General features: G+C 35.3%; 1 long non-coding RNA gene across 1 annotated transcript; it reads left to right on the top strand.

Moving 5' to 3' along the window:
* Positions 1 to 18,223: 18,223 nt before the first annotated feature.
* Positions 18,224 to 25,376, top strand: LOC147839777 (uncharacterized). Its single transcript, XR_015515110.1, has 3 exons — positions 18,224 to 21,025; positions 23,812 to 24,738; positions 24,926 to 25,376. It is a non-coding gene; the product is annotated as an uncharacterized LOC147839777 (long non-coding RNA).

The following is a 25,376-nucleotide window of genomic DNA, read 5'->3' as shown; positions in this document are numbered from 1 at the left end:
TCTGCATTGGATGTTGAAAATGAGCTTTACTCAGCCAGCAGAGGTCAAAACAAGCAGTAATGCAAACTCAGTCAGAGACATAGATTTTCACTTGCAACTTTCTTAAACATATTTAACAGTGCATGAAATGTTGTCTAAAGCAAAAAGAAAATGCTTTTTAGTGGCTGGATCTGGTTTTATCACATTCTGAATTGAACGTTGAAAATGAGCTTGTCAGAGCCAGCAGAGGTCAAAATAAGCAGTAATGCAAACTCAGTCATAGACATAGATTTTCACTTGCAACTTTCTTAAACATATTTAACAGTGCATGAAATGTTGTCTAAAACAAAAAGAATGATGCATTTTAGTAGCTGGATCTGGTTTTATCACATTCTGCATTGGACGTTGAAAATGAGCTTTACTCAGCCAGCAGAGGTCAAAACAAGCAGTAATGCAAACTCAGTCAGAGACATAGATTTTCACTTGCAACTTGCTTTAACATGTTTAACAGAGCATGAAATGTTGTCTAAAACAAAAAGAATGATGCATTTTAGAAGCTGGATCTGGTTTTATCACATTCTGCATTGGACGTTGAAAATGAGCTTTACTCAGCCAGCAGAGGTCAAAATAAGCAGTAATGCAAACTCAGTCAGAGACATAGATTTTCACTTGCAACTTGCTTTAACATGTTTAACAGTGCATGAAATGTTGTCTAAAACAAAAAGAATGATGCATTTTAGTAGCTGGATCTGGTTTTATCACATTCTGAATTGAACGTTGAAAATGAGCTTTTCAGAGCCAGCAGAGGTCAAAATAAGCAGTAATGCAAACTCAGTCATAGACATAGATTTTCACTTGCAACTTGCTTTAACAAGTTTAACAGTGCATGAAATGTTGTCTAAAACAAAAAGAATGATGCATTTTTGTGGCTGGATCTGGTTTTATCACATTCTGAATTGAATGTTGAAAATGAGCTGTTCTCAGCCAGCAGAGGTCAAAATAAGCAGTAATGCAAACTCAGTCAGAGACATAGATTTTCACTTGCAACTTGCTTTAACATGTTTAACAGTGCATGAAATGTTGTCTAAAACAAAAAGAATGATGCATTTTAGTAGCTGGATCTGGTTTTATCACATTCTGCATTGGACGTTGAAAATGAGCTTTACTCAGCCAGCAGAGGTCAAAACAAGCAGTAATGCAAACTCAGTCAGAGACATAGATTTTCACTTGCAACTTTCTTAGACATATTTAACAGTGCATGAAATGTTGTCTAAAGCAAAAAGAAAATGCTTTTTAGTGGCTGGATCTGGTTTTATCACATTCTGAATTGAACGTTGAAAATGAGCTTTTCAGAGCCAGCAGAGGTCAAAATAAGCAGTAATGCAAACTCAGTCATAGACATAGATTTTCACTTGCAACTTTCTTAAACATATTTAACAGTGCATGAAATGTTGTCTAAAACAAAAAGAATGATGCATTTTAGTAGCTGGATCTGGTTTTATCACATTCTGCATTGGACGTTGAAAATGAGCTTTACTCAGCCAGCAGAGGTCAAAACAAGCAGTAATGCAAACTCAGTCAGAGACATAGATTTTCACTTGCAACTTTCTTAAACATATTTAACAGTGCATGAAATGTTGTCTAAAGCAAAAAGAAAATGCTTTTTAGTGGCTGGATCTGGTTTTATCACATTCTGAATTGAACGTTGAAAATGAGCTTTTCAGAGCCAGCAGAGGTCAAAATAAGCAGTAATGCAAACTCAGTCATAGACATAGATTTTCACTTGCAACTTGCTTTAACAAGTTTAACAGTGCATGAAATGTTGTCTAAAACAAAAAGAATGATGCATTTTTGTGGCTGGATCTGGTTTTATCACATTCTGAATTGAACGTTGAAAATGAGCTGTTCTCAGCCAGCAGAGGTCAAAATAAGCAGTAATGCAAACTCAGTCAGAGACATAGATTTTCACTTGCAACTTGCTTTAACATGTTTAACAGTGCATGAAATGTTGTCTAAAACAAAAAGAATGATGCATTTTTGTGGCTGGATCTGGTTTTATCACATTCTGAATTGAACGTTGAAAATGAGCTGTTCTCAGCCAGCAGAGGTCAAAATAAGCAGTAATGCAAACTCAGTCAGAGACATAGATTTTCACTTGCAACTTGCTTTAACATGTTTAACAGTGCATGAAATGTTGTCTAAAACAAAAAGAATGATGCATTTTAGTAGCTGGATGTGTTTTTATCACATTCTGCATTGGACGTTGAAAATGAGCTTTACTCAGCCAGCAGAGGTCAAATCACAGTAATGCAAACTCAGTCAGAGACATAGATTTTCACTTGCAACTTTCTTTAACATGTTTAACAGTGCATGAAATGTTGTCTAAAACAAAAATAATGATGCATTTTAGTAGCTGGATCTGGTTTTATCACATTCTGCATTGGACGTTGAAAATGAGCTTTACTAAGCCAGCAGAGGTCAAAACAAGCTGTAATGCAAACTCAGTCAGAGACATAGATTTTCACTTGCAACTTTCTTAAACATATTTAACAGTGCATAAGATGTTGTCTAAAGCAAAAAGAAAATGCTTTTTAGTGGCTGGATCTGGTTTTATCACATTCTGAATTGAACGTTGAAAATGAGCTTTTCAGAGCCAGCAGAGGTCAAAATAAGCAGTAATGCAAACTCAGTCATAGACATAGATTTTCACTTGCAACTTGCTTTAACAAGTTTAACAGTGCATGAAATGTTGTCTAAAACAAAAAGAATGATGCATTTTTGTGGCTGGATCTGGTTTTATCACATTCTGAATTGAACGTTGAAAATGAGCTGTTCTCAGCCAGCAGAGGTCAAAATAAGCAGTAATGCAAACTCAGTCAGAGACATAGATTTTCACTTGCAACTTGCTTTAACATGTTTAACAGTGCATGAAATGTTGTCTAAAACAAAAAGAATGATGCATTTTAGTAGCTGGATATGGTTTTATCACATTCTGAATTGAACGTTGAAAATGAGCTGTTCTCAGCCAGCAGAGGTCAAAATAAGCAGTAATGCAAACTCAGTCAGAGACATAGATTTTCACTTGCAACTTGCTTTAACATGTCTAACAGTGCATGAAATGTTGTCTAAAACAAAAAGAATGATGCATTTTAGTAGCTGGATTTGGTTTTATCACATTCTGCATTGGACGTTGAAAATGAGCTTTGCTCAGCCAGCAGAGGTCAAAATAAGCAGTAATGCAAACTGAGTAATAGACATAGATTTTCACTTGCAAATTTCTTAAACATATTTAACAGTGCATGAAATGTTGTCTAAAACAAAAAGAAAATGCTTTTTAGTGGCTGGATCTGGTTTTATCACATTCTGAATTGAACGTTGAAAATGAGCTTTTCAGAGCCAGCAGAGGTCAAAATAAGCAGTAATGCAAACTCAGTCAGAGACATAGATTTTCACTTGCAACTTGCTTTAACATGTTTAACAGTGCATGAAATGTTGTCTAAAACAAAAAGAATGATGCATTTTAGTAGCTGGATCTGGTTTTATTACATTCTGCATTGGACGTTGAAAATGAGCTTTACTCAGCCAGCAGAGGTCAAAACAAGCAGTAATGCAAACTCAGTCAGAGACATAGATTTTCACTTGCAACTTGCTTTAACATGTTTAACAGTGCATGAAATGTTGTCTAAAATAAAAAGAATGATGCATTTTAGTAGCTGGATCTGGTTTTATCACATTCTGCATTGGACGTTGAAAATGAGCTTTACTCAGCCAGCAGAGGTCAAAACAAGCAGTAATGCAAACTCAGTCAGAGACATAGATTTTCACTTGCAACTTGCTTTAACATGTTTAACAGTGCATGAAATATTGTCTAAAACAAAAAGAATAATGCATTTTTGTGGCTGGATCTGGTTTTATCACATTCTGAATTGAACGTTGAAAATGAGCTGTTCTCAGCCAGCAGAGGTCAAAATAAGCAGTAATGCAAACTCAGTCATAGACATAGATTTTCACTTGCAACTTTCTTAAACATATTTAATAGTGCATGAAATGTTGTCTAAAACAAAAAGAAAATGCTTTTTAGTGGCTGGATCTGGTTTTATCACATTCTGAATTGAACGTTGAAAATGAGCTTTTCAGAGCCAGCAGAGGTCAAAATATGCAGTAATGCAAACTCAGTCAGAGACATAGATTTTCACTTGCAACTTGCTTTAACATGTTTAACAGTGCATGAAATGTTGTCTAAAACAAAAAGAATGATGCATTTTTGTGGCTGGATCTGGTTTTATCACATTCTGAATTGAACGTTGAAAATGAACTGTTCTCAGCCAGCAGAGGTCAAAATAAGCAGTATTGCAAACTCAGTCAGAGACATAGATTTTCACTTGCAACTTGCTTTAACATGTTTAACAGTGCATGAAATGTTGTCTAAAACAAAAAGAATGATGCATTTTAGTAGCTGGATCTAGTTTTATCACATTCTGCATTGGACGTTGAAAATGAGCTTTACTCAGCCAGCAGAGGTCAAAACAAGCAGTAATGCAAACTCAATCAGAGACATAGATTTTCACTTGCAACTTTCTTAAACATATTTAACAGTGCATGAAATGTTGTCTAAAGCAAAAAGAAAATGCTTTTTAGTGGCTGGATCTGGTTTTATCACATTCTGAATTGAACGTTGAAAATGAGCTTTTCAGGGCCAGCAGAGGTCAAAATAAGCAGTAATGCAAACTCAGTCATAGACATAGATTTTCACTTGCAACTTTCTTAAACATATTTAACAGTATATGAAATGTTGTCTAAATCAAAAAGAAAATGCTTTTTAGTGGCTGGATCTGGTTTTATCACATTCTGAATTGAACGTTGAAAATGAGCTTTTCAGAGCCAGCAGAGGTCAAATCACAGTAATGCAAACTCAGTCAGAGACATAGATTTTCACTTGCAACTTGCTTTAACATGTTTAACAGTGCATGAAATGTTGTCTAAAACAAAAAGAATGATGCGTTTTAGTAGCTGGATCTGGTTTTATCACATTCTGCATTGGACGTTGAAAATGAGCTTTGCTCAGCCAGCAGAGGTCAAAACAAGCAGTAATGCAAACTCAGTCAGAGACATAGATTTTCACTTGCAACTTTCTTAAACATATTTAACAGTGCATGAAATGTTGTCTAAAACAAAAAGAATGATGCATTTTAGTAGCTGGATCTGGTTTTATCACATTCTGCATTGGACGTTGAAAATGAGCTTTACTCAGCCAGCAGAGGTCAAAACAAGCAGTAATGCAAACTCAGTCAGAGACATAGATTTTCACTTGCAACTTGCTTTAACATGTTTAACAGAGCATGAAATGTTGTCTAAAACAAAAAGAATGATGCATTTTAGTAGCTGGATCTGGTTTTATCACATTCTGCATTGGACGTTGAAAATGAGCTTTACTCAGCCAGCAGAGGTCAAAATAAGCAGTAATGCAAACTCAGTCAGAGACATAGATTTTCACTTGCAACTTGCTTTAACATGTTTAACAGTGCATGAAATGTTGTCTAAAACAAAAAGAATGATGCATTTTAGTAGCTGGATCTGGTTTTATCACATTCTGCATTGGACGTTGAAAATGAGCTTTACTCAGCCAGCAGAGGTCAAAACAAGCAGTAATGCAAACTCAGTCAGAGACATAGATTTTCACTTGCAACTTTCTTAAACATATTTAACAGTGCATGAAATGTTGTCTAAAGCAAAAAGAAAATGCTTTTTAGTGGCTGGATCTGGTTTTATCACATTCTGAATTGAACGTTGAAAATGAGCTTTTCAGAGCCAGCACAGGTCAAAATAAGCAGTAATGCAAACTCAGTCAGAGACATAGATTTTCACTTGCAACTTGCTTTAACATGTTTAACAGTGCATGAAATGTTGTCTAAAACAAAAAGAATGATGCATTTTAGTAGCTGGATCTGGTTTTATCACATTCTGCATTGGACGTTGAAAATGAGCTTTACTCAGCCAGCAGAGGTCAAAACAAGCAGTAATGCAAACTCAGTCAGAGACATAGATTTTCACTTGCAACTTGCTTTAACATGTTTAACAGAGCATGAAATGTTGTCTAAAACAAAAAGAATGATGCATTTTAGAAGCTGGATCTGGTTTTATCACATTCTGCATTGGACGTTGAAAATGAGCTTTACTCAGCCAGCAGAGGTCAAAATAAGCAGTAATGCAAACTCAGTCAGAGACATAGATTTTCACTTGCAACTTGCTTTAACATGTTTAACAGTGCATGAAATGTTGTCTAAAACAAAAAGAATGATGCATTTTAGTAGCTGGATCTGGTTTTATCACATTCTGAATTGAACGTTGAAAATGAGCTTTTCAGAGCCAGCAGAGGTCAAAATAAGCAGTAATGCAAACTCAGTCATAGACATAGATTTTCACTTGCAACTTGCTTTAACAAGTTTAACAGTGCATGAAATGTTGTCTAAAACAAAAAGAATGATGCATTTTTGTGGCTGGATCTGGTTTTATCACATTCTGAATTGAATGTTGAAAATGAGCTGTTCTCAGCCAGCAGAGGTCAAAATAAGCAGTAATGCAAACTCAGTCAGAGACATAGATTTTCACTTGCAACTTGCTTTAACATGTTTAACAGTGCATGAAATGTTGTCTAAAACAAAAAGAATGATGCATTTTAGTAGCTGGATCTGGTTTTATCACATTCTGCATTAGACGTTGAAAATGAGCTTTACTCAGCCAGCAGAGGTCAAAACAAGCAGTAATGCAAACTCAGTCAGAGACATAGATTTTCACTTGCAACTTTCTTAGACATATTTAACAGTGCATGAAATGTTGTCTAAAGCAAAAAGAAAATGCTTTTTAGTGGCTGGATCTGGTTTTATCACATTCTGAATTGAACGTTGAAAATGAGCTTTTCAGAGCCAGCAGAGGTCAAAATAAGCAGTAATGCAAACTCAGTCATAGACATAGATTTTCACTTGCAACTTTCTTAAACATATTTAACAGTGCATGAAATGTTGTCTAAAACAAAAAGAATGATGCATTTTAGTAGCTGGATCTGGTTTTATCACATTCTGCATTGGACGTTGAAAATGAGCTTTACTCAGCCAGCAGAGGTCAAAACAAGCAGTAATGCAAACTCAGTCAGAGACATAGATTTTCACTTGCAACTTTCTTAAACATATTTAACAGTGCATGAAATGTTGTCTAAAGCAAAAAGAAAATGCTTTTTAGTGGCTGGATCTGGTTTTATCACATTCTGAATTGAACGTTGAAAATGAGCTTTTCAGAGCCAGCAGAGGTCAAAATAAGCAGTAATGCAAACTCAGTCATAGACATAGATTTTCACTTGCAACTTGCTTTAACAAGTTTAACAGTGCATGAAATGTTGTCTAAAACAAAAAGAATGATGCATTTTTGTGGCTGGATCTGGTTTTATCACATTCTGAATTGAACGTTGAAAATGAGCTGTTCTCAGCCAGCAGAGGTCAAAATAAGCAGTAATGCAAACTCAGTCAGAGACATAGATTTTCACTTGCAACTTGCTTTAACATGTTTAACAGTGCATGAAATGTTGTCTAAAACAAAAAGAATGATGCATTTTTGTGGCTGGATCTGGTTTTATCACATTCTGAATTGAACGTTGAAAATGAGCTGTTCTCAGCCAGCAGAGGTCAAAATAAGCAGTAATGCAAACTCAGTCAGAGACATAGATTTTCACTTGCAACTTGCTTTAACATGTTTAACAGTGCATGAAATGTTGTCTAAAACAAAAAGAATGATGCATTTTAGTAGCTGGATGTGTTTTTATCACATTCTGCATTGGACGTTGAAAATGAGCTTTACTCAGCCAGCAGAGGTCAAATCACAGTAATGCAAACTCAGTCAGAGACATAGATTTTCACTTGCAACTTGCTTTAACATGTTTAACAGTGCATGAAATGTTGTCTAAAACAAAAATAATGATGCATTTTAGTAGCTGGATCTGGTTTTATCACATTCTGCATTGGACGTTGAAAATGAGCTTTACTCAGCCAGCAGAGGTCAAAACAAGCAGTAATGCAAACTCAGTCAGAGACATAGATTTTCACTTGCAACTTTCTTAAACATATTTAACAGTGCATGAGATGTTGTCTAAAGCAAAAAGAAAATGCTTTTTAGTGGCTGGATCTGGTTTTATCACATTCTGAATTGAACGTTGAAAATGAGCTTTTCAGAGCCAGCAGAGGTCAAAATAAGCAGTAATGCAAACTCAGTCATAGACATAGATTTTCACTTGCAACTTGCTTTAACAAGTTTAACAGTGCATGAAATGTTGTCTAAAACAAAAAGAATGATGCATTTTTGTGGCTGGATCTGGTTTTATCACATTCTGAATTGAACGTTGAAAATGAGCTGTTCTCAGCCAGCAGAGGTCAAAATAAGCAGTAATGCAAACTCAGTCAGAGACATAGATTTTCACTTGCAACTTGCTTTAACATGTTTAACAGTGCATGAAATGTTGTCTAAAACAAAAAGAATGATGCATTTTAGTAGCTGGATATGGTTTTATCACATTCTGAATTGAACGTTGAAAATGAGCTGTTCTCAGCCAGCAGAGGTCAAAATAAGCAGTAATGCAAACTCAGTCAGAGACATAGATTTTCACTTGCAACTTGCTTTAACATGTCTAACAGTGCATGAAATGTTGTCTAAAACAAAAAGAATGATGCATTTTAGTAGCTGGATTTGGTTTTATCACATTCTGCATTGGACGTTGAAAATGAGCTTTGCTCAGCCAGCAGAGGTCAAAATAAGCAGTAATGCAAACTGAGTAATAGACATAGATTTTCACTTGCAAATTTCTTAAACATATTTAACAGTGCATGAAATGTTGTCTAAAACAAAAAGAAAATGCTTTTTAGTGGCTGGATCTGGTTTTATCACATTCTGAATTGAACGTTGAAAATGAGCTTTTCAGAGCCAGCAGAGGTCAAAATAAGCAGTAATGCAAACTCAGTCAGAGACATAGATTTTCACTTGCAACTTGCTTTAACATGTTTAACAGTGCATGAAATGTTGTCTAAAACAAAAAGAATGATGCATTTTAGTAGCTGGATCTGGTTTTATTACATTCTGCATTGGACGTTGAAAATGAGCTTTACTCAGCCAGCAGAGGTCAAAACAAGCAGTAATGCAAACTCAGTCAGAGACATAGATTTTCACTTGCAACTTGCTTTAACATGTTTAACAGTGCATGAAATGTTGTCTAAAATAAAAAGAATGATGCATTTTAGTAGCTGGATCTGATTTTATCACATTCTGCATTGGACGTTGAAAATGAGCTTTACTCAGCCAGCAGAGGTCAAAACAAGCAGTAATGCAAACTCAATCAGAGACATAGATTTTCACTTGCAACTTTCTTAAACATATTTAACAGTGCATGAAATGTTGTCTAAAGCAAAAAGAAAATGCTTTTTAGTGGCTGGATCTGGTTTTATCACATTCTGAATTGAACGTTGAAAATGAACTGTTCTCAGCCAGCAGAGGTCAAAATAAGCAGTATTGCAAACTCAGTCAGAGACATAGATTTTCACTTGCAACTTGCTTTAACATGTTTAACAGTGCATGAAATGTTGTCTAAAACAAAAAGAATGATGCATTTTAGTAGCTGGATCTAGTTTTATCACATTCTGCATTGGACGTTGAAAATGAGCTTTACTCAGCCAGCAGAGGTCAAAACAAGCAGTAATGCAAACTCAATCAGAGACATAGATTTTCACTTGCAACTTTCTTAAACATATTTAACAGTGCATGAAATGTTGTCTAAAGCAAAAAGAAAATGCTTTTTAGTGGCTGGATCTGGTTTTATCACATTCTGAATTGAACGTTGAAAATGAGCTTTTCAGGGCCAGCAGAGGTCAAAATAAGCAGTAATGCAAACTCAGTCATAGACATAGATTTTCACTTGCAACTTTCTTAAACATATTTAACAGTATATGAAATGTTGTCTAAATCAAAAAGAAAATGCTTTTTAGTGGCTGGATCTGGTTTTATCACATTCTGAATTGAACGTTGAAAATGAGCTTTTCAGAGCCAGCAGAGGTCAAATCACAGTAATGCAAACTCAGTCAGAGACATAGATTTTCACTTGCAACTTGCTTTAACATGTTTAACAGTGCATGAAATGTTGTCTAAAACAAAAAGAATGATGCATTTTAGTAGCTGGATCTGGTTTTATCACATTCTGCATTGGACGTTGAAAATGAGCTTTGCTCAGCCAGCAGAGGTCAAAACAAGCAGTAATGCAAACTCAGTCAGAGACATAGATTTTCACTTGCAACTTTCTTAAACATATTTAACAGTGCATGAGATGTTGTCTAAAGCAAAAAGAAAATGCTTTTTAGTGGCTGGATCTGGTTTTATCACATTCTGAATTGAACGTTGAAAATGAGCTTTTCAGAGCCAGCAGAGGTCAAAATAAGCAGTAATGCAAACTCAGTCATAGACATAGATTTTCACTTGCAACTTGCTTTAACATGTTTAACAGTGCATGAAATGTTGTCTAAAACAAAAAGAATGATGCATTTTTGTGGCTGGATCTGGTTTTATCACATTCTGAATTGAACGTTGAAAATGAGCTGTTCTCAGCCAGCAGAGGTCAAAATAAGCAGTAATGCAAACTCAGTCAGAGACATAGATTTTCACTTGCAACTTGCTTTAACATGTTTAACAGTGCATGAAATGTTGTCTAAAACAAAAAGAATGATGCATTTTAGTAGCTGGATATGGTTTTATCACATTCTGAATTGAACGTTGAAAATGAGCTGTTCTCAGCCAGCAGAGGTCAAAATAAGCAGTAATGCAAACTCAGTCAGAGACATAGATTTTCACTTGCAACTTGCTTTAACATGTCTAACAGTGCATGAAATGTTGTCTAAAACAAAAAGAATGATGCATTTTAGTAGCTGGATTTGGTTTTATCACATTCTGCATTGGACGTTGAAAATGAGCTTTGCTCAGCCAGCAGAGGTCAAAATAAGCAGTAATGCAAACTGAGTAATAGACATAGATTTTCACTTGCAAATTTCTTAAACATATTTAACAGTGCATGAAATGTTGTCTAAAACAAAAAGAAAATGCTTTTTAGTGGCTGGATCTGGTTTTATCACATTCTGAATTGAACGTTGAAAATGAGCTTTTCAGAGCCAGCAGAGGTCAAAATAAGCAGTAATGCAAACTCAGTCAGAGACATAGATTTTCACTTGCAACTTGCTTTAACATGTTTAACAGTGCATGAAATGTTGTCTAAAACAAAAAGAATGATGCATTTTAGTAGCTGGATCTGGTTTTATTACATTCTGCATTGGACGTTGAAAATGAGCTTTACTCAGCCAGCAGAGGTCAAAACAAGCAGTAATGCAAACTCAGTCAGAGACATAGATTTTCACTTGCAACTTGCTTTAACATGTTTAACAGTGCATGAAATGTTGTCTAAAATAAAAAGAATGATGCATTTTAGTAGCTGGATCTGATTTTATCACATTCTGCATTGGACGTTGAAAATGAGCTTTACTCAGCCAGCAGAGGTCAAAACAAGCAGTAATGCAAACTCAATCAGAGACATAGATTTTCACTTGCAACTTTCTTAAACATATTTAACAGTGCATGAAATGTTGTCTAAAGCAAAAAGAAAATGCTTTTTAGTGGCTGGATCTGGTTTTATCACATTCTGAATTGAACGTTGAAAATGAACTGTTCTCAGCCAGCAGAGGTCAAAATAAGCAGTATTGCAAACTCAGTCAGAGACATAGATTTTCACTTGCAACTTGCTTTAACATGTTTAACAGTGCATGAAATGTTGTCTAAAACAAAAAGAATGATGCATTTTAGTAGCTGGATCTAGTTTTATCACATTCTGCATTGGACGTTGAAAATGAGCTTTACTCAGCCAGCAGAGGTCAAAACAAGCAGTAATGCAAACTCAATCAGAGACATAGATTTTCACTTGCAACTTTCTTAAACATATTTAACAGTGCATGAAATGTTGTCTAAAGCAAAAAGAAAATGCTTTTTAGTGGCTGGATCTGGTTTTATCACATTCTGAATTGAACGTTGAAAATGAGCTTTTCAGGGCCAGCAGAGGTCAAAATAAGCAGTAATGCAAACTCAGTCATAGACATAGATTTTCACTTGCAACTTTCTTAAACATATTTAACAGTATATGAAATGTTGTCTAAATCAAAAAGAAAATGCTTTTTAGTGGCTGGATCTGGTTTTATCACATTCTGAATTGAACGTTGAAAATGAGCTTTTCAGAGCCAGCAGAGGTCAAATCACAGTAATGCAAACTCAGTCAGAGACATAGATTTTCACTTGCAACTTGCTTTAACATGTTTAACAGTGCATGAAATGTTGTCTAAAACAAAAAGAATGATGCATTTTAGTAGCTGGATCTGGTTTTATCACATTCTGCATTGGACGTTGAAAATGAGCTTTGCTCAGCCAGCAGAGGTCAAAACAAGCAGTAATGCAAACTCAGTCAGAGACATAGATTTTCACTTGCAACTTTCTTAAACATATTTAACAGTGCATGAGATGTTGTCTAAAGCAAAAAGAAAATGCTTTTTAGTGGCTGGATCTGGTTTTATCACATTCTGAATTGAACGTTGAAAATGAGCTTTTCAGAGCCAGCAGAGGTCAAAATAAGCAGTAATGCAAACTCAGTCAGAGACATAGATTTTCACTTGCAACTTGCTTTAACATGTTTAACAGTGCATGAAATGTTTTCTAAAACAAAAAGAATAATGCATTTTTGTGGCTGGATCTGGTTTTATCACATTCTGAATTGAACGTTGAAAATGAGCTGTTCTCAGCCAGCAGAGGTCAAAATAAGCAGTAATGCAAACTCAGTCAGAGACATAGATTTTCACTTGCAACTTGCTTTAACATGTTTAACAGTGCATGAAATGTTGTCTAAAACAAAAAGAATGATGCATTTTAGTAGCTGGATCTGGTTTTATCACATTCTGAATTGAACGTTGAAAATGAGCTGTTCTCAGCCAGCAGAGGTCAAAATAAGCAGTAATGCAAACTCAGTCAGAGACATAGATTTTCACTTGCAACTTGCTTTAACATGTTTAACAGTGCATGAAATGTTGTCTAAAACAAAACGAATGATGCATTTTTGTGGCTGGATCTGGTTTTATCACATTCTGAATTGAACGTTGAAAATGAGCTTTTCAGAGCCAGCAGAGGTCAAAATAAGCAGTAATGCAAACTCAGTCAGAGACATAGATTTTCACTTGCAACTTGCTTTAACATGTTTAACAGTGCATGAAATGTTGTCTAAAACAAAAAGAATGATGCATTTTAGTAGCTGGATCTGGTTTTATCACATTCTGCATTGGACGTTGAAAATGAGCTTTACTCAGCCAGCAGAGGTCAAAATAAGCAGTAATGCAAACTCAGTCAGAGACATAGATTTTCAATTGCACCTTTCTTAAACATATTTAACAGTGCATGAAATGTTGTCTAAAACAAAAAGAAAATGCTTTTTAGTGGCTGGATCTGGTTTTATCACATTCTGAATTGAACGTTGAAAATGAGCTTTTCAGAGCCAGCAGAGGTCAAAATAAGCAGTAATGCAAACTCAGTCAGAGACATAGATTTTCACTTGCAACTTGCTTTAACATGTTTAACAGTGCATGAAATGTTGTCTAAAACAAAAAGAATGATGCATTTTAGTAGCTGGATCTGGTTTTATTACATTCTGCATTGGACGTTGAAAATGAGCTTTACTCAGCCAGCAGAGGTCAAAACAAGCAGTAATGCAAACTCAGTCAGAGACATAGATTTTCACTTGCAACTTGCTTTAACATGTTTAACAGTGCATGAAATGTTGTCTAAAATAAAAAGAATGATGCATTTTAGTAGCTGGATCTGATTTTATCACATTCTGCATTGGACGTTGAAAATGAGCTTTACTCAGCCAGCAGAGGTCAAAACAAGCAGTAATGCAAACTCAATCAGAGACATAGATTTTCACTTGCAACTTTCTTAAACATATTTAACAGTGCATGAAATGTTGTCTAAAGCAAAAAGAAAATGCTTTTTAGTGGCTGGATCTGGTTTTATCACATTCTGAATTGAACGTTGAAAATGAACTGTTCTCAGCCAGCAGAGGTCAAAATAAGCAGTATTGCAAACTCAGTCAGAGACATAGATTTTCACTTGCAACTTGCTTTAACATGTTTAACAGTGCATGAAATGTTGTCTAAAACAAAAAGAATGATGCATTTTAGTAGCTGGATCTAGTTTTATCACATTCTGCATTGGACGTTGAAAATGAGCTTTACTCAGCCAGCAGAGGTCAAAACAAGCAGTAATGCAAACTCAATCAGAGACATAGATTTTCACTTGCAACTTTCTTAAACATATTTAACAGTGCATGAAATGTTGTCTAAAGCAAAAAGAAAATGCTTTTTAGTGGCTGGATCTGGTTTTATCACATTCTGAATTGAACGTTGAAAATGAGCTTTTCAGGGCCAGCAGAGGTCAAAATAAGCAGTAATGCAAACTCAGTCATAGACATAGATTTTCACTTGCAACTTTCTTAAACATATTTAACAGTATATGAAATGTTGTCTAAATCAAAAAGAAAATGCTTTTTAGTGGCTGGATCTGGTTTTATCACATTCTGAATTGAACGTTGAAAATGAGCTTTTCAGAGCCAGCAGAGGTCAAATCACAGTAATGCAAACTCAGTCAGAGACATAGATTTTCACTTGCAACTTGCTTTAACATGTTTAACAGTGCATGAAATGTTGTCTAAAACAAAAAGAATGATGCATTTTAGTAGCTGGATCTGGTTTTATCACATTCTGCATTGGACGTTGAAAATGAGCTTTGCTCAGCCAGCAGAGGTCAAAACAAGCAGTAATGCAAACTCAGTCAGAGACATAGATTTTCACTTGCAACTTTCTTAAACATATTTAACAGTGCATGAGATGTTGTCTAAAGCAAAAAGAAAATGCTTTTTAGTGGCTGGATCTGGTTTTATCACATTCTGAATTGAACGTTGAAAATGAGCTTTTCAGAGCCAGCAGAGGTCAAAATAAGCAGTAATGCAAACTCAGTCAGAGACATAGATTTTCACTTGCAACTTGCTTTAACATGTTTAACAGTGCATGAAATGTTTTCTAAAACAAAAAGAATAATGCATTTTTGTGGCTGGATCTGGTTTTATCACATTCTGAATTGAACGTTGAAAATGAGCTGTTCTCAGCCAGCAGAGGTCAAAATAAGCAGTAATGCAAACTCAGTCAGAGACATAGATTTTCACTTGCAACTTGCTTTAACATGTTTAACAGTGCATGAAATGTTGTCTAAAACAAAAAGAATGATGCATTTTAGTAGCTGGATCTGGTTTTATCACATTCTGAATTGAACGTTGAAAATGAGCTGTTCTCAGCCAGCAGAGGTCAAAATAAGCAGTAATGCAAACTCAGTCAGAGACATAGATTTTCACTTGCAACTTGCTTTAACATGTTTAACAGTGCATGAAATGTTGTCTAAAACAAAACGAATGATGCATTTTTGTGGCTGGATCTGGTTTTATCACATTCTGAATTGAACGTTGAAAATGAGCTTTTCAGAGCCAGCAGAGGTCAAAATAAGCAGTAATGCAAACTCAGTCAGAGACATAGATTTTCACTTGCAACTTGCTTTAACATGTTTAACAGTGCATGAAATGTTGTCTAAAACAAAAAGAATGATGCATTTTAGTAGCTGGATCTGGTTTTATCACATTCTGCATTGGACGTTGAAAATGAGCTTTACTCAGCCAGCAGAGGTCAAAATAAGCAGTAATGCAAACTCAGTCAGAGACATAGATTTTCAATTGCACCTTTCTTAAACATATTTAACAGTGCATGAAATGTTGTCTAAAACAAAAAGAAAATGCTTTTTAGTGGCTGGATCTGGTTTTATCACATTCTGAATTGAACGTTGAAAATGAGCTTTTCAGAGCCAGCAGAGGTCAAAATAAGCAGTAATGCAAACTCAGTCAGAGACATAGATTTTCACTTGCAACTTGCTTTAACATGTTTAACAGTGCATGAAATGTTGTCTAAAACAAAACGAATGATGCATTTTTGTGGCTGGATCTGGTTTTATCACATTCTGAATTGAACGTTGAAAATGAGCTTTTCAGAGCCAGCAGAGGTCAAAATAAGCAGTAATGCAAACTCAGTCAGAGACATAGATTTTCACTTGCAACTTGCTTTAACATGTTTAACAGTGCATGAAATGTTGTCTAAAACAAAACGAATGATGCATTTTTGTGGCTGGATCTGGTTTTATCACATTCTGAATTGAACGTTGAAAATGAGCTGTTCTCAGCCAGCAGAGGTCAAAATAAGCAGTAATGCAAACTCAGTCAGAGACATAGATTTTCACTTGCAACTTGCTTTAACATGTTTAACAGTGCATGAAATGTTGTGTAAAACAAAAAGAATTATGCATTTTTGTGGCTGGATCTGGTTTTATCACATTCTGAATTGAACGTTGAAAATGAGCTTTTCAGAGCCAGCAGAGGACAAAATAAGCAGTAATGCAAACTCAGTCAGAGACATAGATTTTCACTTGCAACTTGCTTTAACATGTTTAACAGGGCATGAAATGTTGTCTAAAACAAAAAGAATGATGCATTTTAGTAGCTGGATCTGGTTTTATCACATTCTGCATTGGACGTTGAAAATGAGCTTTACTCAGCCAGCAAAGGTCAAAACAAGCAGTAATGCAAACTCAGTCAGAGACATAGATTTTCACTTGCAACTTTCTTAAACAAGTTTAACAGTGCATGAAATGTTGTCTAAAACAAAAAGAATGATGCATTTTTGTGGCTGGATCTGGTTTTATCACATTCTGAATTGAACGTTGAAAATGAGCTGTTCTCAGCCAGCAGAGGTCAAAATAAGCAGTAATTCAAACTCAGTCAGAGACATAGATTTTCACTTGCAACTTGCTTTAACATGTTTAACAGTGCATGAAATGTTGTCTAAAACAAAAAGAATGATGCATTTTAGTAGCTGGATCTAGTTTTATCACATTCTGCATTGGACGTTGAAAATGAGCTTTACTCAGCCAGCAGAGGTCAAAACAAGCAGTAATGCAAACTCAGTCAGAGACATAGATTTTCACTTGCAACTTTCTTAAACATATTTAACAGTGCATGAAATGTTGTCTAAAGCAAAAAGAAAATGCTTTTTAGTGGCTGGATCTGGTTTTATCACATTCTGAATTGAACGGTGAAAATGAGCTTTACAGAGCCAGCAGAGGTCAAAATAAGCAGTAATGCAAACTCAGTCATAGACATAGATTTTCACTTGCAACTTTCTTAAACATATTTAACAGTATATGAAATGTTGTCTAAATCAAAAAGAAAATGCTTTTTAGTGTCTGGATCTGGTTTTATCACATTCTGATTTGAACGTTGAAAATGAGCTTTTCAGAGCCAGCAGAGGTCAAAACAAGCAGTAATGCAAACTCAGTCAGAGACATAGATTTTCACTTGCAACTTTCTTAAACATATTTAACAGTGCATGAAATGTTGTCTAAAGCAAAAAGAAAATGCTTTTTAGTGGCTGGATCTGGTTTTATCACATTCTGAATTGAACGTTGAAAATGAGCTTTTCAGAGCCAGCAGAGGTCAAAATAAGCAGTAATGCAAACTCAGTCATAGACATAGATTTTCACTTGCAACTTTCTTAAACATATTTAACAGTGCATGAAATGTTGTCTAAAACAAAAAGAAAATGCTTTTTAGTGGCAGGATCTGGTTTTATCACATTCTGAATTGAACGTTGAAAATGAGCTTTTCAGAGCCAGCAGAGGTCAAAATAAGCAGTAATGCAAACTCAGTCAGAGACATAGATTTTCACTTGCAACTTGCTTTAACATGTTTAACAGTGCATGAAATGTTGTCTAAAACAAAAAGAATGATGCATTTTTGTGGCTGGATCTGGTTTTATCACATTCTGAATTGAACGTTGAAAATGAGCTGTTCTCAGCCAGCAGAGGTCAAAATAAGCAGTAATGCAAACTCAGTCAGAGACATAGATTTTCACTTGCAACTTGCTTTAACATGTTTAACAGTGCATGAAATGTTGTCTAAAACAAAAAGAATGATGCATTTTAGTAGCTGGATCTGGTTTTATCACATTCTGCATTGGACGTTGAAAATGAGCTTTACTCAGCCAGCAGAGGTCAAAACAAGCAGTAATGCAAACTCAGTCAGAGACATAGATTTTCACTTGCACCTTTCTTAAACATATTTAACAGTGCATGAAATGTTGTCTAAAACAAAAAGAAAATGCTTTTTAGTGGCTGGATCTGGTTTTATCACATTCTGAATTGAACGTTGAAAATGAGCTTTTCAGAGCCAGCAGAGGTCAAAATAAGCAGTAATGCAAACTCAGTCAGAGACATAGATTTTCACTTGCAACTTGCTTTAACATGTTTAACAGTGCATGAAATGTTGTCTAAAACAAAACGAATGATGCATTTTTGTGGCTGGATCTGGTTTTATCACATTCTGAATTGAACGTTGAAAATGAGCTTTTCAGAGCCAGCAGAGGTCAAAATAAGCAGTAATGCAAACTCAGTCAGAGACATAGATTTTCACTTGCAACTTGCTTTAACATGTTTAACAGTGCATGAAATGTTGTCTAAAACAAAAAGAATGATGCATTTTAGTAGCTGGATCTGGTTTTATCACATTCTGCATTGGACGTTGAAAATGAGCTTTACTCAGCCAGCAGAGGTCAAAACAAGCAGTAATGCAAACTCAGTCAGAGACATAGATTTTCACTTGCAACTTGCTTTAACATGTTTAACAGTGCATGAAATGTTGTCTAAAACAAAAAGAATGATGCATTTTAGTAGCTGGATCTGGTTTTATCACATTCTGCATTGGACGTTGAAAATGAGCTTTACTCAGCCAGCAGAGGTCAAAACAAGCAGTAATGCAAACTCAGTCAGAGACATAGATTTTCACTTGCAACTTGCTTTAACATGTTTAACAGTGCATGAAATGTTGTCTAAAACAAAAAGAATAATGCATTTTAGTAGCTGGATCTGGTTTTATCACATTCTGCATTGGACGTTGAAAATGAGCTTTACTCAGCCAGCAGAGGTCAAAACAAGCAGTAATGCAAACTCAGTCAGAGACATAGATTTTCACTTGCAACTTTCTTAAACATATTTAACAGTGCATGAAATGTTGTCTAAAACAAAACGAATGATGCATTTTTGTGGCTGGATCTGGTTTTATCACATTCTGAATTGAACGTTGAAAATGAGCTTTTCAGAGCCAGCAGAGGTCAAAATAAGCAGTAATGCAAACTCAGTCAGAGACATAGATTTTCACTTGCAACTTGCTTTAACATGTTTAACAGTGCATAAAATGTTGTCTAAAACAAAAAGAATGATGCATTTTAGTAGCTGGATCTGGTTTTATCACATTCTGCATTGGACGTTGAAAATGAGCTTTACTCAGCCAGCAGAGGTCAAAATAAGCAGTAATGCAAACTCAGTCAGAGACATAGATTTTCAATTGCACCTTTCTTAAACATATTTAACAGTGCATGAAATGTTGTCTAAAACAAAAAGAAAATGCTTTTTAGTGGCTGGATCTGGTTTTATCACATTCTGAATTGAACGTTGAAAATGAGCTTTTCAGAGCCAGCAGAGGTCAAAATAAGCAGTAATGCAAACTCAGTCAGAGACATAGATTTTCACTTGCAACTTGCTTTAACATGTTTAACAGTGCATGAAATGTTGTCTAAAACAAAACGAATGATGCATTTTTGTGGCTGGATCTGGTTTTATCACATTCTGAATTGAACGTTGAAAATGAGCTTTTCAGAGCCAGCAGAGGTCAAAATAAGCAGTAATGCAAACTCAGTCAGAGACATAGATTTTCACTTGCAACTTGCTTTAACATGTTTAACAGTGCATGAAATGTTGTCTAAAACAAAACGAATGATGCATTTTTGTGGCTGGATCTGGTTTTATCACATTCTGAATTGAACGTTGAAAATGAGCTGTTCTCAGCCAGCAGAGGTCAAAATAAGCAGTAATGCAAACTCAGTCAGAGACATAGATTTTCACTTGCAACTTGCTTTAACATGTTTAACAGTGCATGAAATGTTGTCTAAAACAAAAAGAATGATGCATTTTAGTAGCTGGATCTGGTTTTATCACATTCTGCATTGGACGTTGAAAATGAGCTTTACTCAGCCAGCAAAGGTCAAAACAAGCAGTAATGCAAACTCAGTCAGAGACATAGATTTTCACTTGCAACTTTCTTAAACAAGTTTAACAGTGCATGAAATGTTGTCTAAAACAAAAAGAATGATGCATTTTAGTAGCTGGATCTAGTTTTATCACATTCTGCATTGGACGTTGAAAATGAGCTTTACTCAGCCAGCAGAGGTCAAAACAAGCAGTAATGCAAACTCAGTCAGAGACATAGATTTTCACTTGCAACTTTCTTAAACATATTTAACAGTGCATGAAATGTTGTCTAAAGCAAAAAGAAAATGCTTTTTAGTGGCTGGATCTGGTTTTATCACATTCTGAATTGAACGGTGAAAATGAGCTTTTCAGAGCCAGCAGAGGTCAAAATAAGCAGTAATGCAAACTCAGTCATAGACATAGATTTTCACTTGCAACTTTCTTAAACATATTTAACAGTATATGAAATGTTGTCTAAATCAAAAAGAAAATGCTTTTTAGTGGCTGGATCTGGTTTTATCACATTCTGATTTGAACGTTGAAAATGAGCTTTTCAGAGCCAGCAGAGGTCAAAACAAGCAGTAATGCAAACTCAGTCAGAGACATAGATTTTCACTTGCAACTTTCTTAAACATATTTAACAGTGCATGAAATGTTGTCTAAAGCAAAAAGAAAATGCTTTTTAGTGGCTGGATCTGGTTTTATCACATTCTGAATTGAACGTTGAAAATGAGCTTTTCAGAGCCAGCAGAGGTCAAAATAAGCAGTAATGCAAACTCAGTCAGAGACATAGATTTTCACTTGCAACTTGCTTTAACATGTTTAACAGTGCATGAAATGTTGTCTAAAACAAAAAGAATGATGTATTTTTGTGGCTGGATCTGGTTTTATCACATTCTGAATTGAACGTTGAAAATGAGCTGTTCTCAGCCAGCAGAGGTCAAAATAAGCAGTAATGCAAACTCAGTCAGAGACATAGATTTTCACTTGCAACTTGCTTTAACATGTTTAACAGTGCATGAAATGTTGTCTAAAACAAAAAGAATGATGCATTTTAGTAGCTGGATCTGGTTTTATCACATTCTGCATTGGACGTTGAAAATGAGCTTTACTCAGCCAGCAGAGGTCAAAACAAGCAGTAATGCAAACTCAGTCAGAGACATAGATTTTCACTTGCACCTTTCTTAAACATATTTAACAGTGCATGAAATGTTGTCTAAAACAAAAAGAAAATGCTTTTTAGTGGCTGGATCTGGTTTTATCACATTCTGAATTGAACGTTGAAAATGAGCTTTTCAGAGCCAGCAGAGGTCAAAATAAGCAGTAATGCAAACTCAGTCAGAGACATAGATTTTCACTTGCAACTTGCTTTAACATGTTTAACAGTGCATGAAATGTTGTCTAAAACAAAACGAATGATGCATTTTTGTGGCTGGATCTGGTTTTATCACATTCTGAATTGAACGTTGAAAATGAGCTTTTCAGAGCCAGCAGAGGTCAAAATAAGCAGTAATGCAAACTCAGTCAGAGACATAGATTTTCACTTGCAACTTGCTTTAACATGTTTAACAGTGCATGAAATGTTGTCTAAAACAAAAAGAATGATGCATTTTAGTAGCTGGATCTGGTTTTATCACATTCTGCATTGGACGTTGAAAATGAGCTTTACTCAGCCAGCAGAGGTCAAAACAAGCAGTAATGCAAACTCAGTCAGAGACATAGATTTTCACTTGCAACTTGCTTTAACATGTTTAACAGTGCATGAAATGTTGTCTAAAACAAAAAGAATGATGCATTTTAGTAGCTGGATCTGGTTTTATCACATTCTGCATTGGACGTTGAAAATGAGCTTTACTCAGCCAGCAGAGGTCAAAACAAGCAGTAATGCAAACTCAGTCAGAGACATAGATTTTCACTTGCAACTTGCTTTAACATGTTTAACAGTGCATGAAATGTTGTCTAAAACAAAAAGAATAATGCGATTTAGTAGCTGGATCTGGTTTTATCACATTCTGCATTGGACGTTGAAAATGAGCTTTACTCAGCCAGCAGAGGTCAAAACAAGCAGTAATGCAAACTCAGTCAGAGACATAGATTTTCACTTGCAACTTTCTTAAACATATTTAACAGTGCATGAAATGTTGTCTAAAACAAAACGAATGATGCATTTTTGTGGCTGGATCTGGTTTTATCACATTCTGAATTGAACGTTGAAAATGAGCTTTTCAGAGCCAGCAGAGGTCAAAATAAGCAGTAATGCAAACTCAGTCAGAGACATAGATTTTCACTTGCAACTTGCTTTAACATGTTTAACAGTGCATGAAATGTTGTCTAAAACAAAAAGAATGATGCATTTTAGTAGCTGGATCTGGTTTTATCACATTCTGCATTGGACGTTGAAAATGAGCTTTACTCAGCCAGCAGAGGTCAAAATAAGCAGTAATGCAAACTCAGTCAGAGACATAGATTTTCAATTGCACCTTTCTTAAACATATTTAACAGTGCATGAAATGTTGTCTAAAACAAAAAGAAAATGCTTTTTAGTGGCTGGATCTGGTTTTATCACATTCTGAATTGAACGTTGAAAATGAGCTTTTCAGAGCCAGCAGAGGTCAAAATAAGCAGTAATGCAAACTCAGTCAGAGACATAGATTTTCACTTGCAACTTGCTTTAACATGTTTAACAGTGCATGAAATGTTGTCTAAAACAAAACGAATGATGCATTTTTGTGGCTGGATCTGGTTTTATCACATTCTGAATTGAACGTTGAAAATGAGCTTTTCAGAGCCAGCAGAGGTCAAAATAAGCAGTAATGCAAACTCAGTCAGAGACATAGATTTTCACTTGCAACTTTCTTAAACAAGTTTAACAGTGCATGAAATGTTGTCTAAAACAAAAAGAATGATGCATTTTAGTAGCTGGATCTAGTTTTATCACATTCTGCATTGGACGTTGAAAATGAGCTTTACTCAGCCAGCAGAGGTCAAAACAAGCAGTAATGCAAACTCAGTCAGAGACATAGATTTTCACTTGCAACTTTCTTAAACATATTTAACAGTGCATGAAATGTTGTCTAAAGCAAAAAGAAAATGCTTTTTAGTGGCTGGATCTGGTTTTATCACATTCTGAATTGAACGGTGAAAATGAGCTTTTCAGAGCCAGCAGAGGTCAAAATAAGCAGTAATGCAAACTCAGTCATAGACATAGATTTTCACTTGCAACTTTCTTAAACATATTTAACAGTATATGAAATGTTGTCTAAATCAAAAAGAAAATGCTTTTTAGTGGCTGGATCTGGTTTTATCACATTCTGATTTGAACGTTGAAAATGAGCTTTTCAGAGCCAGCAGAGGTCAAAACAAGCAGTAATGCAAACTCAGTCAGAGACATAGATTTTCACTTGCAACTTTCTTAAACATATTTAACAGTGCATGAAATGTTGTCTAAAGCAAAAAGAAAATGCTTTTTAGTGGCTGGATCTGGTTTTATCACATTCTGAATTAAACGTTGAAAATGAGCTTTTCAGAGCCAGCAGAGGTCAAAATAAGCAGTAATGCAAACTCAGTCATAGACATAGATTTTCACTTGCAACTTTCTTAAACATATTTAACAGTGCATGAAATGTTGTCTAAAACAAAAAGAAAATGCTTTTTAGTGGCAGGATCTGGTTTTATCACATTCTGAATTGAACGTTGAAAATAAGCTTTTCAGAGCCAGCAGAGGTCAAAATAAGCAGTAATGCAAACTCAGTCAGAGACATAGATTTTCACTTGCAACTTGCTTTAACATGTTTAACAGTGCATGAAATGTTGTCTAAAACAAAAAGAATGATGTATTTTTGTGGCTGGATCTGGTTTTATCACATTCTGAATTGAACGTTGAAAATGAGCTGTTCTCAGCCAGCAGAGGTCAAAATAAGCAGTAATGCAAACTCAGTCAGAGACATAGATTTTCACTTGCAACTTGCTTTAACATGTTTAACAGTGCATGAAATGTTGTCTAAAACAAAAAGAATGATGCATTTTAGTAGCTGGATCTGGTTTTATCACATTCTGCATTGGACGTTGAAAATGAGCTTTACTCAGCCAGCAGAGGTCAAAACAAGCAGTAATGCAAACTCAGTCAGAGACATAGATTTTCACTTGCACCTTTCTTAAACATATTTAACAGTGCATGAAATGTTGTCTAAAACAAAAAGAAAATGCTTTTTAGTGGCTGGATCTGGTTTTATCACATTCTGAATTGAACGTTGAAAATGAGCTTTTCAGAGCCAGCAGAGGTCAAAATAAGCAGTAATGCAAACTCAGTCAGAGACATAGATTTTCACTTGCAACTTGCTTTAACATGTTTAACAGTGCATGAAATGTTGTCTAAAACAAAACGAATGATGCATTTTTGTGGCTGGATCTGGTTTTATCACATTCTGAATTGAACGTTGAAAATGAGCTTTTCAGAGCCAGCAGAGGTCAAAATAAGCAGTAATGCAAACTCAGTCAGAGATATAGATTTTCACTTGCAACTTGCTTTAACATGTTTAACAGTGCATGAAATGTTGTCTAAAACAAAACGAATGATGCATTTTTGTGGCTGGATCTGGTTTTATCACATTTTGAATTGAACGTTGAAAATGAGCTGTTCTCAGCCAGCAGAGGTCAAAATAAGCAGTAATGCAAACTCAGTCAGAGACATAGATTTTCACTTGCAACTTGCTTTAACATGTTTAACAGTGCATGAAATGTTGTCTAAAACAAAAAGAATGATGCATTTTAGTAGCTGGATCTGGTTTTATCACATTCTGCATTGGACGTTGAAAATGAGCTTTACTCAGCCAGCAGAGGTCAAAACAAGCAGTAATGCAAACTCAGTCAGAGACATAGATTTTCACTTGCAACTTGCTTTAACATGTTTAACAGTGCATGAAATGTTGTCTAAAACAAAAAGAATGATGCATTTTAGTAGCTGGATCTGGTTTTATCACATTCTGCATTGGACGTTGAAAATGAGCTTTACTCAGCCAGCAGAGGTCAAAACAAGCAGTAATGCAAACTCAGTCAGAGACATAGATTTTCACTTGCAACTTGCTTTAACATGTTTAACAGTGCATGAAATGTTGTCT

This window comes from Danio rerio, chromosome 18, assembly GCF_052040795.2.
Source record: "Danio rerio strain M-AB ecotype USA chromosome 18, GRCz13ab, whole genome shotgun sequence".
Lineage (NCBI taxonomy): Eukaryota > Metazoa > Chordata > Actinopteri > Cypriniformes > Danionidae > Danio > Danio rerio.
The sequence above is the reverse complement of the archived record's forward strand: the minus strand, read 5'-3'. Positions and strand labels throughout refer to the sequence as shown.